General features: G+C 41.7%; 1 protein-coding gene across 4 annotated transcripts in view; it reads right to left on the bottom strand.

Moving 5' to 3' along the window:
• Positions 1–14861, bottom strand: part of ARHGAP10 (Rho GTPase activating protein 10) — a 207914-nt gene that overhangs the window by 50425 nt on the left and 142628 nt on the right. The window lies entirely within an intron of this gene.

The following is a 14861-nucleotide window of genomic DNA, read 5'->3' as shown; positions in this document are numbered from 1 at the left end:
TCTCCCTGGCTTCTCCAAGATAGGGCTGAGAGAGATTCCTGCCTGCAACCTTGGAGAAGCTGCTGCCAGTTTGTGAAGACAATACTGAGCTAGATGGACCTATGGTCTGACTCGGTCTAAGGCAGCTTCCTATGTTCCTAAATGTGAAATTGCTGACCACCTAGCAAAAATAAGTAACTTGTCACTACCGTCAGACTCTATACCAGAGGACTGCGTAACTCCAATTTTCAAAAAGGGATCCTGGGGGGTTCTGGGAAACTACAGGCTGGTTAGCTTAACCTCTGTGCAAGGTAAATTGATGGAAAGCATACTTAAGGATGAAACTGATAAATGTATAGAAGAGCAGACCTTGCTAAAGAAGAACCACCATGGCTTCTGCAAGGTCAAGTCTTGCCTCACTAACCTATTGGAGTCCTTCGAGAGTGATCCAGTTAACATATTATACCGGGGCTTCCAAAAAGCTTTTGGCAAAGTTCCTCACCAAAGGCTCTTGAGCAAACTTAGCAGTCATGGGTAAGGGGACAGTTTCAATTGTGGATTGGTAATTGGTTGAAGAACAGGAAACAGAGGGTAGGAATAAATGGACAGTTTTCACAATGGAGAGAAGTGGGATCCTCCAGGGATCTGTACTAGGACCAGTGCTCTTTCACATGTTCACAAATGATCTAGAAGTTGAGGTAAGGAGTGAAGTGGCCACATTTGCACTACATCAAAATATTTAGGGTAGTGAAATCCAAAACAGATTGTGAGGAACTCCAAAAAGATCTCTCCAAACAGAGTACATTGGTGACAAAAGGGCAAATGCGGTTCAGTGTAAGCAAGTGTCAAGTGTGGCATATTGGTGCAAAAAAATCTCAACTTCACATATATGCTGATGGAGTCTGAACTGTGAGTGACTGACCAGGAGAGAGATCTTGGGGTCATGGTGGACAGCTCGTAGAAAGTGTCAAGTCAGTGTGTGGCAACTGTGAAAAAGGCAAATTCCATGCTGCAGATCATTAGAAAGGGGACTGAAAATAAAAATGCGAATATCATAATTCATTTATACAAAACTATGGTGCGGCCACATTTGGAATACTGCGTACAGTTCTAGTCACCGTATCTTAAGGAGAACATTGTAGAGCCAGAAAAGATGCAGAAAAGGGAGAAACAAGATGATCGGGGCCTGGAGCAACTTCCTTATGAGGTAAGGCTACAGCATCTGGGGTTTTTGTATAGAAAAGAGGAAACTCTGGGTAAACATGACAGAGGTGTATAAAATTATGCATGGAGTAGAGAGTGGACAGAGAGAAATGTTTCTCCCTCTCTCACAACACTAAAACAAAGGGTCATCCCATGAAACTGATGGCCAGGAAATTTAGGACCAACAGAAGGAAGTACTTTTTCAAATAGCACATAATTAATCTATGGAATTATCTGCCACAGGATGTAGTTATGGCCCCTGGCTTAAAAGACCTGTCCTCCAAATTCATGGAGGACAGGTCTATCAATGGCTACTAGTTTGGTGGCTATAGACCTCAAATGCAAGATGCCCCTGAATACCAGTTGCAGGGGAGCAACAGCAGGAGAGAGGGCATGCCCTCACCTCTGTGGGCTTCTCAGAGGCATCTGGTGGGCCACTGTGAGGAACAAGATGCTGGACTTGATAGGTCTTGCCAAGACTCTTATGTTGAGCAGTTCACAGTTTTAAACTTCTCACCCAGTGTATATCAAGTATCTCTAGAATTTAAAATTCAATTACTCAATGAATCATTATCGCTATATTTCATTAGAGACTGTCATGTAATTTAAATTTCTCTCATAAATTTAAGATGTTATTAAACCAATGCAAAATGTAATAATTTAAGCATAATGAAGAATGTGTGTCCAAGAAACTCCATATTCTTGAGGATCTTTTTTTCCTACACTATTTGAAATTCATATCCTAATGAAGAAGTTTGATCAGCAGGGAATGTTACATTAGAAATGTATTATAAGCCAGGTCACAGCTGACATATTTCATTTCCACATAACAATCAGCATTAATTCCAACAAATATTGTGGCTGTCAAGGCACAGCTAACTGACAAGCAACATTTCTTCCAATGATGCCACTTGTGACATTTAATACTTGATATTTTTACCTCTCTAGGCACATAATATTCAAGTTCAGTCACTTTCCCCTTTTCCCAACTGAATCCTGGCTCTTACAGAGCCTTCAGCTACAATTCTATTCGCCCACCAGACCCTACGGCTTGGCTGGCATCATAGGTTCTTCCATATCCTTTTCTCCACACATTCCACAGCCTTAATAGTCCGCCAAATGTTCATTAGGGTTTCCAGCTGTTCCTTCCTGTCTATGCTTCACAGTGAAGAGTGGGATGGCGTTATCAGTCCATGAAATGAAATAATGTTTAAGATCCCAATGACAGATAAGCAGATTTATACAGTGTTTTGGAATTGACCAAGATCGTGTCAATTGTGTCATGGGGAGAGCCCATAGCTCAATGGCAGATGGCGCATTCTGCATGCAAAAGACCTCAGGTTTCACCCATGGCATCTACAGTTACCAAGATCACCGGTAGCAGGGTTGTAAGAGCTACAACCAAGGGCATGAAGAACTACTGCCAGTTGGCAGAGACAGAGGAACATAAGAAGCTACCATATACTGACTGAGTCAGACCACTGGTCTATCTAGCTCAGTATTGTCTACACAGACTGGCAGTAGCTTCTCCAAAGTTTCAGGCAGGAATCTCTCAGCCCTATTTTGGAGAAGCCAGAGAGGGAACTTGAAACCTTCTGCTCTTCCCAGAGTAGCTCCGTCCCCTAAGGGGAATATCTTACAGTGTTCACATGTGGTCTTCCATTCAAATGCAACCATGGTGGACCCTGCTTAACTAGGGGGGCAAGTCATGTTTGCTACCACAGGACCAGCTCTCCTCTCCATAATGGACTAATTGTCCATATCAATAGAATACAGTTTCATATGTTGGAAACCACTTGCTCCAGTCTTTAAGGAATATTTTATTTCTCCTCTTTGTATTCTTCTCTTCTTATTTTTGATCTTAGGATTCTTCCCCGGCCACCGCCCCCCACAAGCATGCTTTTTAAAAAGCAACAGCCATTCCATTTCTAATACAGTTTTTTACTGACTCAGGAAAACTAGCAGTTCAGAAAATGTACACTGCTCTCACCTCTGTTTTAGAATCCTTCCTTAGCACCTTTCCAGCCTCCCACCCTGGATTATTTTGGCCCTGTGCCAAAATCAACAAGTCATACAGTAATCTGAGCAATACAAAGTCTGAATGTATAAGCACAGTGCTGCACTTATACACATTGTACCAACATGGGGACACAGACAGAATGACATATGGATTTCATTTTGTGTCAATAGAGTAAAACGAGGCACATGTCATAACTGGTTGTGCACATTCATGCTCAATGGTTTTAAATATAGAAATGCAACTATAAAATTTTTGCCCCATAATCAATAGAGTAAAAAAAAATTACTGGCAGGACAGCAAACTATGACATAGTATTATTTTAAGGGGAAAAAAACAAGGTTAAAATGTAACATATGCTCTTTCATCACTTGCAATTTATGGATTTGCTAATTCAGCCTTTTCTAAAAGTAGCACTCCTAGCACAAAGGCTGCAGCTTATTCTGTATCCTAATCGCGTACCACATTTAACAATTCATGACACGAACATTCCCGATAGTACGGGCTGGACTGCTGTCATCTGAAGAACAGGAGACAGTTTGACATGCCAGGGCTGTAACATAAACACCTGTCAATGACATGAGCGAATACAGTGGAATCACCTGGTATTCTCCAATGCTGCCGAAAAATCAAGAATATTAAAATGTGCTAGTTCTGTCAAGTTCTTCCCCTTGCAGTTCATAAAGAAACTACGTTTTTGCCCAATAGTTATGTACACAATCCTTTTGCACAGCCTTTTCAAACAAACATGAATGAGGTTGTTGTGAGGATAAAAATAACCATGTACATCGCTCAGAGCTCCTCAGAGGAAGAGCAGGATAGAAGTGTAAAAAATAAATAGATAAATAATAAGTCTCTAAGAGGACTAAATATAGATTTCAGGGTGCATGTAGTCATGTTTTCCACTATCTACAACGATAGTGCAAAAGACATAAGACAGCATAACTAACCTGTCAGTACCCACCTGGACTCCAACATAGAGGAAGCCCTCTGTGAGGAGAATGAGCACACTCCCACTAAGAACACACCCTGGCCAGAACAAAATCCTCCTAGATCCAACAGACTGAGAAGTCAAAGCTTGTCACCCCTCCTGCAGTCACTCCCTTGGAGGAGTGCCCTCAGCAAGGCTCCTGTCATTTTCCTAATGCTCCCTCCATCTCCCCCGGAACCCAGCAGATACAATGTTGGGTCTAACTCCAACCACAGTGGCAAAGTGCTTCCTTGGCTGCTCAGGGCTCCCTTCCACTGAGCCTATTTGGGAAGAGGGGGAGGTCAGCTCAAGCACATGCTTTGGATCAGGATGAGCCTGAGCTCCAAGAAGGGGCAGGGCTCCTGGCTCCTCCATAACCCTTCAATTTGCAGCCAACCTTTGCTGGTTCAACAGCATCTTCTTTGAACTTTTGCCTTCAGCTGTTGCCTTGCCAGACCTGGTTACAGATAAACCTTTAGTTATGGCACATCTACATAATATTTTGCTTGTTTTTCTTTTGGTAGTTGGCAAAGGGGGAATCCACATAACATGGATGCCTAGATTCCTTTTTGTAAAAAATTAGACATTGATCTTGGGATCCAAGATGCATTCTCTTGCCTATTTTATAGTGAGGCTGTTCTCAAGAGCAACCAAGCCTGGTGGTGCCAAGGTGGCCAACCCGCCTACGGAGCCCACCATTTAGTCAAGGTTAAGGGCGCAAGCACATCCTTAGCATGGGTTAACTGCTCATGTGTAAGCGCCGGCTGCTCCCAGCCAGTACTGACACAGGAGCAGGCCCCCAGTTGTCTCCAGGGGGATCCCCACAATGTGCTGCGCACTCACACTGCACATTGTCAGATCTCAGGGGGCCAGGACGCATCATCCCAGCCTCCAGAACTCAACACTGCAAGCACACAGCGCTGCTCATGTGGGTGTGTGGTTCATGCTTCCAACAGAAGAACTCGGTCATCTGGGTGTAGGTGAGCTAAAAGCAGCCTTCCCCCTGCAGTCTTCCTGCCTGCTCTCAGCAATCATGAGAATCACCCCAGTGAGTTGAAACAGGACCATTTGAAGGCCACAGAATTAGTCTAAACATTTCTATTGCTGTTCTCGTCATTTATCTACATTATCCATCAATTCAAGTTTATAACATTTTTAAATGGTCATCATCTTACTGTTGGAAGGAACAAAGGGTACAATCCAGCCAAATCTAAGCAATTTTAAGGCCCACTGATTTTAATGCGATAGATCTAAACCCATGAATTGACTCTTCCACTTAAGTCAATGGAATGTAAATGTGTCTTACTTTGGCTGGATCATATCTATATTTACATCTCATAGTTTGTTTATTTAACATATTTTTATACTGCCCAAAACTTATGTCTCTGAGCGGTTTATTAATCCGTTATTAACCTGAAGCCTCCAAGACCCATTTTAAAAACAAGTCAATTATTTATTTATATGTCATCTTTATTCATTTGTTATATACCACCCTAAATAGAATCTTGTAGCTGTTTATAATATAAACAAACAGCAACTAAAATCTAAAAATCATATAAAACAGATTAAAATTACCATAAAGCAAACATTAAAACTTTAAAACATCATAAACTAAAAACCTGATAAAACAATGTGTTTTAAAAGTCATTTAAAAACAACCAGAGATGGGGAGATTCTGATTTCATTTGGATGTGTGTTCCAGAGCCCCGGTCACCACCAAGCAAATCATTGGCAACCACAACCAGACCTCCTCCGATAATCTTAATAAGCAGCAGGGTTCATGAAGAAGGTGCTCTCTTAAATATCCTGGGTCCAAGCCATTCAGGGCATTATAGATAATAACCAATGCCCAATGTATTTTGCCCAGAAACTAATTGGCAGCCAGTATAGTTCTTTTAAAACAGGAGTAATATGGTCTCTATGGGTGGCCCCGGAGACCAACCTGGCTGCCACGTTCTGCACCAGTTGCGGTTTCTGAACTATGTACAAAGGCAGCCCAAAGTAGAGCACATTGCAGTAGTCAAGCCTGGATGTTATCAGCATATGCATCACTGTTTTAAGGTCATTTGTCTCAAGAAATGAATGTAGCTGGTATATCAGCTGAAGCTGATAAAAAACACTCCAGGCCACTGTTTCAACCCGAGAGATATCACGGAGAGGTTTGGGTCCAGAAGTACTCCCAAACTACATACCAGATCTTTCAGGGGCATGTAATCCTATCCAGAACAGGTAGATCTAAACCACTTCCCAAGATCCAGTCTTCCACAATGACTACCTCCATCTTGTCCGGATTCAATTTCAGTTTGTCCTTTCTCACTCAGTCCACCACCAATTCCACGAAAGCATTTAGAGAAGTTAAGCCCTCCTGAAGAAGTTTATAAGGATAAATAGATTTGGGTATCATCAGCATATTGATAACACCCTGCACCAAATCTCTTGATGATTTCTCCCAGCAGTTTCATGTAGATGTTAAAAAGCACTGGAGATCAAATGAAGCCATGCGGGACTGCATACAGAAGCTCTCACTTCAAAGAACAACAATCTCCAAGTGACACCATCTGGAATCTACCCGAGAGGTTGGAGAGAAGCAGTGCCTCCCATCCTTGACCCCCTCAGGCAGCCCAGAAGGGTACCATGGTCAATGGTATCAAAAGCCACTGAGAGATCCAAGAGGACCAACAGAGTCACACTCACCCTGTCAATTCCTAATTGGAGATCATCCATCAGGCCAACCTGATCTGCAATTAATGTTCCTTGCATAGTCGCCTGTTAAGTCATATATATATACTTCTCATCTAGAACTCTAAAAAATAAAATAAATATCAAAGGCTGTTCTACACAGGCACAGAAATTATAAAATTTCTGTGCCTGTGTAGAACAGCCTTTGATATTTATTTTATTTTTTAGAGTTCTAGATGAGAAGTTGTGGTCCTTTCCACCTTTCTTCAAGATTAGATATTTTGCAATCTGTGTATGCCTCAAGGGGTGGGCAAGTGCATTCATGTTCAGGAATGCAACCTCAGCAGAAAGAGTGCAATAAAGCAGGGCTGCACAACTTCAGCCTTCCAGCTGCTGTTGGACTTCAACTTTCAATGTAGTGACTATTGGCCAATGTGGCTGGGGATGATGGGAGCTGTAGTCCAACAGCAGCTGGAAAGTCATTGTGCAGCCCTGCTCTAAAGTGTCCCTCCTTTGGACCAAGATACATCTGCAATGGGAAAGATGGTTTGGGAAGACATTGCACAGATGACCACTCAGATAACACAGATAACCTAATTAAATAGGTAATCAACCTATTTTCCTTCTTTATAGTCTCTGTGCATCCCCATGTTTGGGAGACTGGAAGAGGTAATTTCCTTTTCCAGGAAATTAAAGGTGGAAGGTGCCAGTCTTTTCAGGGAGGGAGGGAATTTAAAAGTCTGGTGAAGGGTGCATCAGATCTGGGTTGCACAGAAAGCATACCGATTCATGAAGGTAGAGAGCATAGACCATGTTGCAACTCTACAAGGTACAGAAATAGGTATCGATCCTAGAGAAGACAGAGGAGGTAGCCATGCCTCTAATTCAATGGTACTTAATGCCTCCAGATACTGGTGGTTTTACCAATTTGAAGCAAAACTTAATGATAGTGAGACTCCAAGAAGGGTCTTTGAGAGGAGCCAGATGACCCTTGTTGTGATGGACAAAATAAAAGTCTATGGTCTTCCTGATAGGTAGCTATCCCATCAAGACAGAAGATCAGGGAGCTGCAGATATGTGTGTAAAGAACCCTTTTCCAGACATCTTTAGAGTTTTGCTATACAAAAGATTCTGCAACTGGGTTTTTCTTGAAAACTGTTCCATAGTCTATATCTAAATTTATACTTTTAAAAATCTATTTACCAGAAACTTCTTCAGATCCCTCAGGTGCTATCTTCATAGACTAAATGTATGCAAAAATGATATCTTTGCAAGTCTTGGCAGCCAGTGCTAAAGAGAGTTGTAATAATCTACATTTAATTTCTTCTTCTTACTTCCGTTTTGCCTACTTGGAGTCTATGGTGCACTCTGTTTCAAACAGCAGGAGAACAGCTGGCTATTCCATTTGGAAATTTTATATGTGAATTGAGGAGAAGTACTCCAAAATGATCTACAGTATATGGAAATTGAGAACGCACACTGCGTGTGGATGTTGGAGTTTACAATTTGTACTGCAACGTTTTGGCAGCTTGTTTTGAAATGAAAATTTCTCTCAAAGCCATATTGATTTGTATAGTATGTTTATTCCTGCTTTTCAAACCTGCAGACCTGAAAATGCTCTTCCAAACTCTACTCCATACACAGCAGCTGTGCTCATAGACTAAGGTCAGTGCACAGCCATCTTAAAACTGAACCAATATTAGCTGAAGGTGACTAAAGCCATTTTAAAAAGAAAAGGGAGAACAACCATTCACCTTATTTACTGAGGATGGGTCAGAAAGCAATTGTTTCAAATTACAACACAATAAGGCTAATATTCAGACTCAGTAACATGTGGTCAGGCAGACGCTAGGGATGCCTCTCTCTCAAACCCATCAAAAGTGTGCTAGAGAAGAGGGGATGTCTGCATCACTTCATCTACATTGCTCCTTCTCGCCTCCTCTCAGAGGCATGCAGTGGTGTGGTCACAAGTTTTTTCAGTCTGGAATAGCTAGCCAACCAGTTACTATGTGATCTACATAGCTGTTGCATGCTTGCTATTCTTGAATAATCTGCTGCACAGAATGCAATGTAGGGAATTTAAATTGTGAAAAGACAGGATATAAATCTTTATAATCAATAAAAGATAACAAAAGTGAAAGCCTTGTACACTGTTGCTGCTGAATTCAGTGGCAACTTCCATGAGTGTATTTGGATCAGGACTGTTCCTCTCAACTGAAAGTGGTGTTATCCGCTCAACCCCAGGCTCTTATGGGATGAGCTCCATGCTGAGATGTGTGTGAGAGGGATTTAGCCGCAGGTACCGGGATGGCCCTTCCATGAAGCAGGATGAGGCAGTTGCTTCAGTTGCAAGCATGAAGAAGGGCAAAGAGACCACCACCCTTGGCATGCTGGGGTTTATTTTCCCTACCTCACTCAACTGGGGCGCACCTCTTCCCTCCAGCCATCAACACAAGCTAGGAACGCCTCTGCTGCCGCAATCTGGCTTGGTGGCAAAGTCTGAGCTAATATACTGTAATGGTTTCTTCTGAGCGGAACTAGTTATTATTATTATTATTATTTACATTTATATCCCACTCTTTCCTCCAAGGAGCCCAGAGCGGTGTACTACATACTTGAGTTTCTTTTTCACAACAACCCTGTGAAGTAGGTTAGGCTGAGAGAGAAGTGACTGGCCCAGAGTCACCCAGCAAGTTTCATGGCTGAATGGGGATTTGAACTCGGGTCTCCCCGATCCTAGTCCAGTACTCTAACCACACCACCACGCTGGCTCTCTACACCACGCTGTCTGGTTACCAGTTTGTTTCTTGGATAAGTTCAAGATGCTAGTTTTGACCTAGCCAGCATGGTATAGTGGTTAGAGTGCTGGACTAGGACCGGGGAGACCCGAGTTCAAATCCCCATTCAGTCAAATACTTGCTGAGTGACTCTGGGCCAGTCACTTCTCTCTCAGCCTAACCTACTTCACAGGGTTGTTGTGAGGAGAAACTTAAGTATGTAGTACACTGCTCTGGGCTCTTTGGAGGAAGAGCAGGATATAAAATGTAAAACAACAACAGCAACAACACAAATGCAATAAGAGCAAAAGTAGAAAAATCAACAACAAACAGCAAGTGCTGCCTTTGTCAAGAAGCAGATGAAACAGTGGACCACCTAATCAGCTGTTGTAAAAAGATCACACAGACTGACTACAAACAAAGGCATGACAAGGTAGCAGGGATGATACACTGGAACATCTGCAAAAAATAAAAGCTATCTGTAGCCAAAGATTGGTGGGACCATAAAATTGAAAAAGTTGTAGAAAATGAAGATGTAAAAATATTATGGGATTTCTGACTACAAACAGACAAACATCTGCCACACAATACACCAGATATCACTGTAGTCGAGAAGAAAGAAAAACAAGTGAAAATAATCGACATAGCAATACCAGGGGATAGCAGAATAGAAGAAAAAGAAATAGAAAAAACAACATACAAAGATCTACAAACTGAAATTGAAAGGCTGTGGCAGAAAAAGACCAAAATAATCCCAGTGGTAATTGGTGCCCTAGGTGCAATCCCAAAACAACTTGAAGAGCACCTTAACACCATAGGGGCCACAGAAATCACCATCAACCAATTACAAAAAGCAGCTTTACTGGGAATGGCTATATTCTGCGACAATATCTATAATAACAGCAACAACATTGATAATAAAATTCAGCCACCCCAGGTCCTTGGGAAGGACTCGATGTCTGGATAAAACAAACTAGTCAATAACACCTGTCTGACTGTGTAAATAAATAATAATAATAATAATAAAATAAAGCCCTAAATGGCTTGGGTCTAGGATATCTTAAGAAACATTTTCCAGACCCTCCCTGTACACCATCATGAAATAAAATAATCTGGACAAATATTTATGCAGGCACCTTTGCTCTCAGGAGTAATGCTCTCCTCAGCTAAGAACAGAGAGCATTTTTTCAGAGGCTCCAGTATTATGGTCCTCCCAAAGGAGATTCATGAGGCCTAATCTGTTGTCAGTTTTAGATGACCGAGAGATGCATTTAGTGAAAATGCATCTCTTCCGTCAAGATCCTTAAACCTATTGCATTTTATCTCTGTGCTGCTAGAAATAGTTTTGTATTCTGTACCATTATCTATCTATTATCTATTACATTTATAAACCACCCCATCCAAATGCTCTGGACAGTGTACAACAACTTTAAAAAGACATAAAAACGCAGTGCTAAAAATAATATAAAAACAATTTAAAACCATTTAAAACCAATTACAATACTTAAAAATACACTTTACAAACATTGGAAGGCCAGGCCAAACAAGTAAGTTTTTAGGGCTCTCTTGAAGGCCGACAACAAGCCTAAACTGCGGATATCTGCCGGAAGTGCATTCCATAGACCAGGAGCACCTACAGAAAAGGCCCAGTTTCGAGTCACCACCAGACGTACCAGTGGTAACTGGAAACGGACCTCTCCAGATGACCTCAATGAGTGATGGGGATCATACAGAAGGCGGCGCTCTCTAAGGTAGCCCAAACCCAAGCCGTTCAGAGCTTTAAAGGTAATAACCAGCATTTTGTATTTCACCCAGAAAAATATCGGCAGCCAGTGCAACTGATTATAATATGGTCTCTCCGGGTTACTCCGAAGACCAATCTGGCTGCCACATTTTGAACTGAAGTTTCCGAACTATGTACAAAGGCAACCCCACGTAGATTGCACTGCAGTAGTCAAGCCTGGAGATCACCAGCTGATGCACCACTGTTTTGAGATCGTTCTCTTCAAGGAATGGACACAGCTGTCGAATCAGCTGAAGCTGACAGAAAGCACTCCTGGCCATAGCCAGCTGAGATAGCAGGGTGAGACCTGGATCCAAGAGCACTCCCAAGCTGCGTACCTGTTCCTTCTGGGGGAGTGTAACCCCATCCAGCACAGGGAGATCTAACTCATCCCTTAAATTCTGATCCTCCACAATGAGCACCTCTGTCTTGCTTGGATTCAGCTTCAATTTCTTATCCCTCATCCAGCCCATGACTGCCTGTAGGCAGGCGTTTAGGGAGTGAATGCCATTTCCTGATGATGATGAGGATGAGGAGAAGAAGAAACAGATTTGGGTGTCATCAGCATACTGATAACACCCTGCACCAAATCTCCTGATGACCTCACCCAGTGGTTTCATGTAAATATTAAAAAGCATTGCTGACAGAATGGAGCCCTGAGGGACTACATATAATAGTTCCTGTTTTAAAAAGAAACTGTCACCAAGCTCCACTATCTGGAATCTGCTTGAGAGATAGGTGCGGAACCACTGCAAAGCAGTGCCTCCTATGCCCAATTTCCCCAGGCGAGCCAGAAGGATACCATGGTCGATGGTATCAAACGCCGCCGAGAGATCAAAAAAAATCAACCGAGTCACACTCCCTCTGTCAATTCCCTGGTAAAGGTCATCCATCAGGCCGACCAAGGCAGACTCAACCCCATAGCCTGCTCTAAAGCCAGTTTTAAATGGGTCTAGATAATCAGTTTTCTCCAAAACCTCCTGGAGCTGGTAGCCACTACACTCTCAGTCACCTTGCCCAGCCATGGGAGATTGGAGACCGGCCTATAACTATCCATCACTGAGGGATCTAGGGAAGGCTTTTTAAGAAGTTGTCTAATCATTGCCTCCTTCAAACAAGGAGGCATCCTACCCTCCCTCAGTGATGAGTTAATGATATTAACTAGGCCATCTCCAACAATCTCCCTGCTAGATAGAAGCAGCCAAGTCGGGCAACGATCCAGAGAACAAGTGGTAAACCACCCCAAGGAGCTTGTCCACGTCATCGGGCATCGCAGACTGAAACTGATCCAATCTAATACTGCAAGAGGGATTGCTGGACACTAACAGACCTTGCAGAAACAGTGGAGTCCAAGTTGGCCCGAATATAAGAGATTTTGTCTGCAAAGAACCCATTAAAAGCACTGCAGCAGAACAAAGTTCCTGGGGATTGGTTTGAATTGGAAGGAGCCTGAATCAAACTCCTCACAACCCAGGACAGCTCTGCTGGACACGAACCCGCAGAAGCAATGCACGCAGACCAGAATTGGTTTTTTGCAGCATGCACCGCCTCCACATAAACCTTCAAATGGCTCTATGCTGTGTCCTGTCACATTCAAGCCGAGTTCTCCTCCACTTTCAGTCCAGTCGCCTACCTTGTCGCTTCATACCCCGTAACTCCTCTGTATACCAAGGGGCCACTTTTAAAGCAGATCGGAAGGGATGCTTAGGAGTTATCATGTCTACTGCCCTGGTGAGTTCCCTATTCCAGGTTCCCACCAGGGCATCGACAGAATCACTGGCAGGATCAACATCAAAACCCTCCAAGGCTTTTTGGAGTCCTACTGGGTCTAGCTGCCGTCTCGGGCAGACCATTTTAATAGGTCCTCCAATAGTGTTTTTTATTTATTGTAAAAATATTAATGAGGTATATTGTTTTAGGAAAGCTATTTATTATTGTTCTGATAATACAACAATATTAAGGAATATTTCTGGAGAAAGATGTGAATAACGATTTAAAGAAATAAGTAGGTAACCAGAACCAGAGAAAGAGAAATTTTCTTCTTTCTAGATTCTTTAAATGTGGAAAGGGGGGAAATCATTCCCTTTCTCTTGAGTATTTTTATTACAGTTCAAGGTTGATATAATGCTCTTTTGTATTACAAAAGTAATTATTGGTTTAACAGATAAAGGAATCCAAAATTACTTAACCAACGTTTTAGCTTTTGAGTTCAACCCAACATGTCTATTGGAAAGCATTAGATTGAAACCATATGATAAAGATATTGGTGTTTTGCTATAAAATGTTCTCCATATAATACGACTGTTGTAGTAACTAAAGGAAAGGGGATATGTAAATCCAGTTAATGTGCTTTGCATGTACAGAGTAAAGCAAAAAAGATGAGCATGTTCTTTTAAAAAAATGATTACTACCAAGTTGTAGCATCATACATGCAACCTCTGCGTGTGTGAAAGATTTTTCTGATCCTGGAAAGGCAGGATGGTGCATCTGTCCCCCACACCCTGGCAAGTCACCCCGCCTGCCAACAAGTTTTGTAAATTCTGGTCAACTCTTATAAAATAAGGCTCTGATACATCAAGTCATCATCTCTCTCAAACGCAACATCATCCAAATAACAAAGCAATTCATACTGCATTCATTCATGTTCTAGATGAAAATAAATTTGAATGCCAAGTTACCTTATCTTATGTCCTTTTAAAAATTCAATATCAATTTAAAACATTTTTCTTGGTTTTTATCTACTTCCATTTGCGACAGCCAGAGATCCTACAAGCTATAAGCATCCCTAACACGACTTGGAAATATATTGAAAGGACCTAAATATGAAGATAAGGATGCCATGTATTTCACTGATCTATAATGCAAGTACCCTAAACCCTTCCTATTCTTGTACTGATCTACACATGAGGTAAGAAGTTCATGGATTCAACAAATCTTCATAGCAAGATGAAAAAAAACAAGAGCAATAAACTACTTTGATCTCAGCTACAATCAATCCATGTTCAGTTAGATCTATAGTAAATTCTTCTTGTCACTCTCCAATGATGGTGTAGCATTATGGTTAAGAGCATGATTTACAAACTGGATACCCTTGACTGAAATCTCAGCGGAGCCATTAATTCACTGGGCGATTAAACAAACCCCTAATTCTAGACATCAGCTCCTCATCTCTAACACAGGGATAATAATACTGGCCTAGTTTATACGGCTTTTGTAAGGATTAGTAACATAATGCATATGATACATTTTAAATTCATAACAATTAGCATTTTCCTGTTATGAACAATATCATCATGTATTAGCTAGTCTCTTGATATTTCCCTAGAAATAAAAGAAAGTTGTCTTGGAAAATTAAAAGGAGAACTCCTTTACTGTGATCATTAAAATGTGACCAATGAAAAATCCATTTGCCTCTACTGCCACCTCTCTGTTGTTTGTGTCTGGGAAAATAAA

Source organism: Hemicordylus capensis, chromosome 5, assembly GCF_027244095.1.
Source record: "Hemicordylus capensis ecotype Gifberg chromosome 5, rHemCap1.1.pri, whole genome shotgun sequence".
Classification (NCBI taxonomy): Eukaryota; Metazoa; Chordata; class Lepidosauria; order Squamata; family Cordylidae; genus Hemicordylus; species Hemicordylus capensis.
This window is presented reverse-complemented; position numbering and strand designations above follow the sequence as displayed.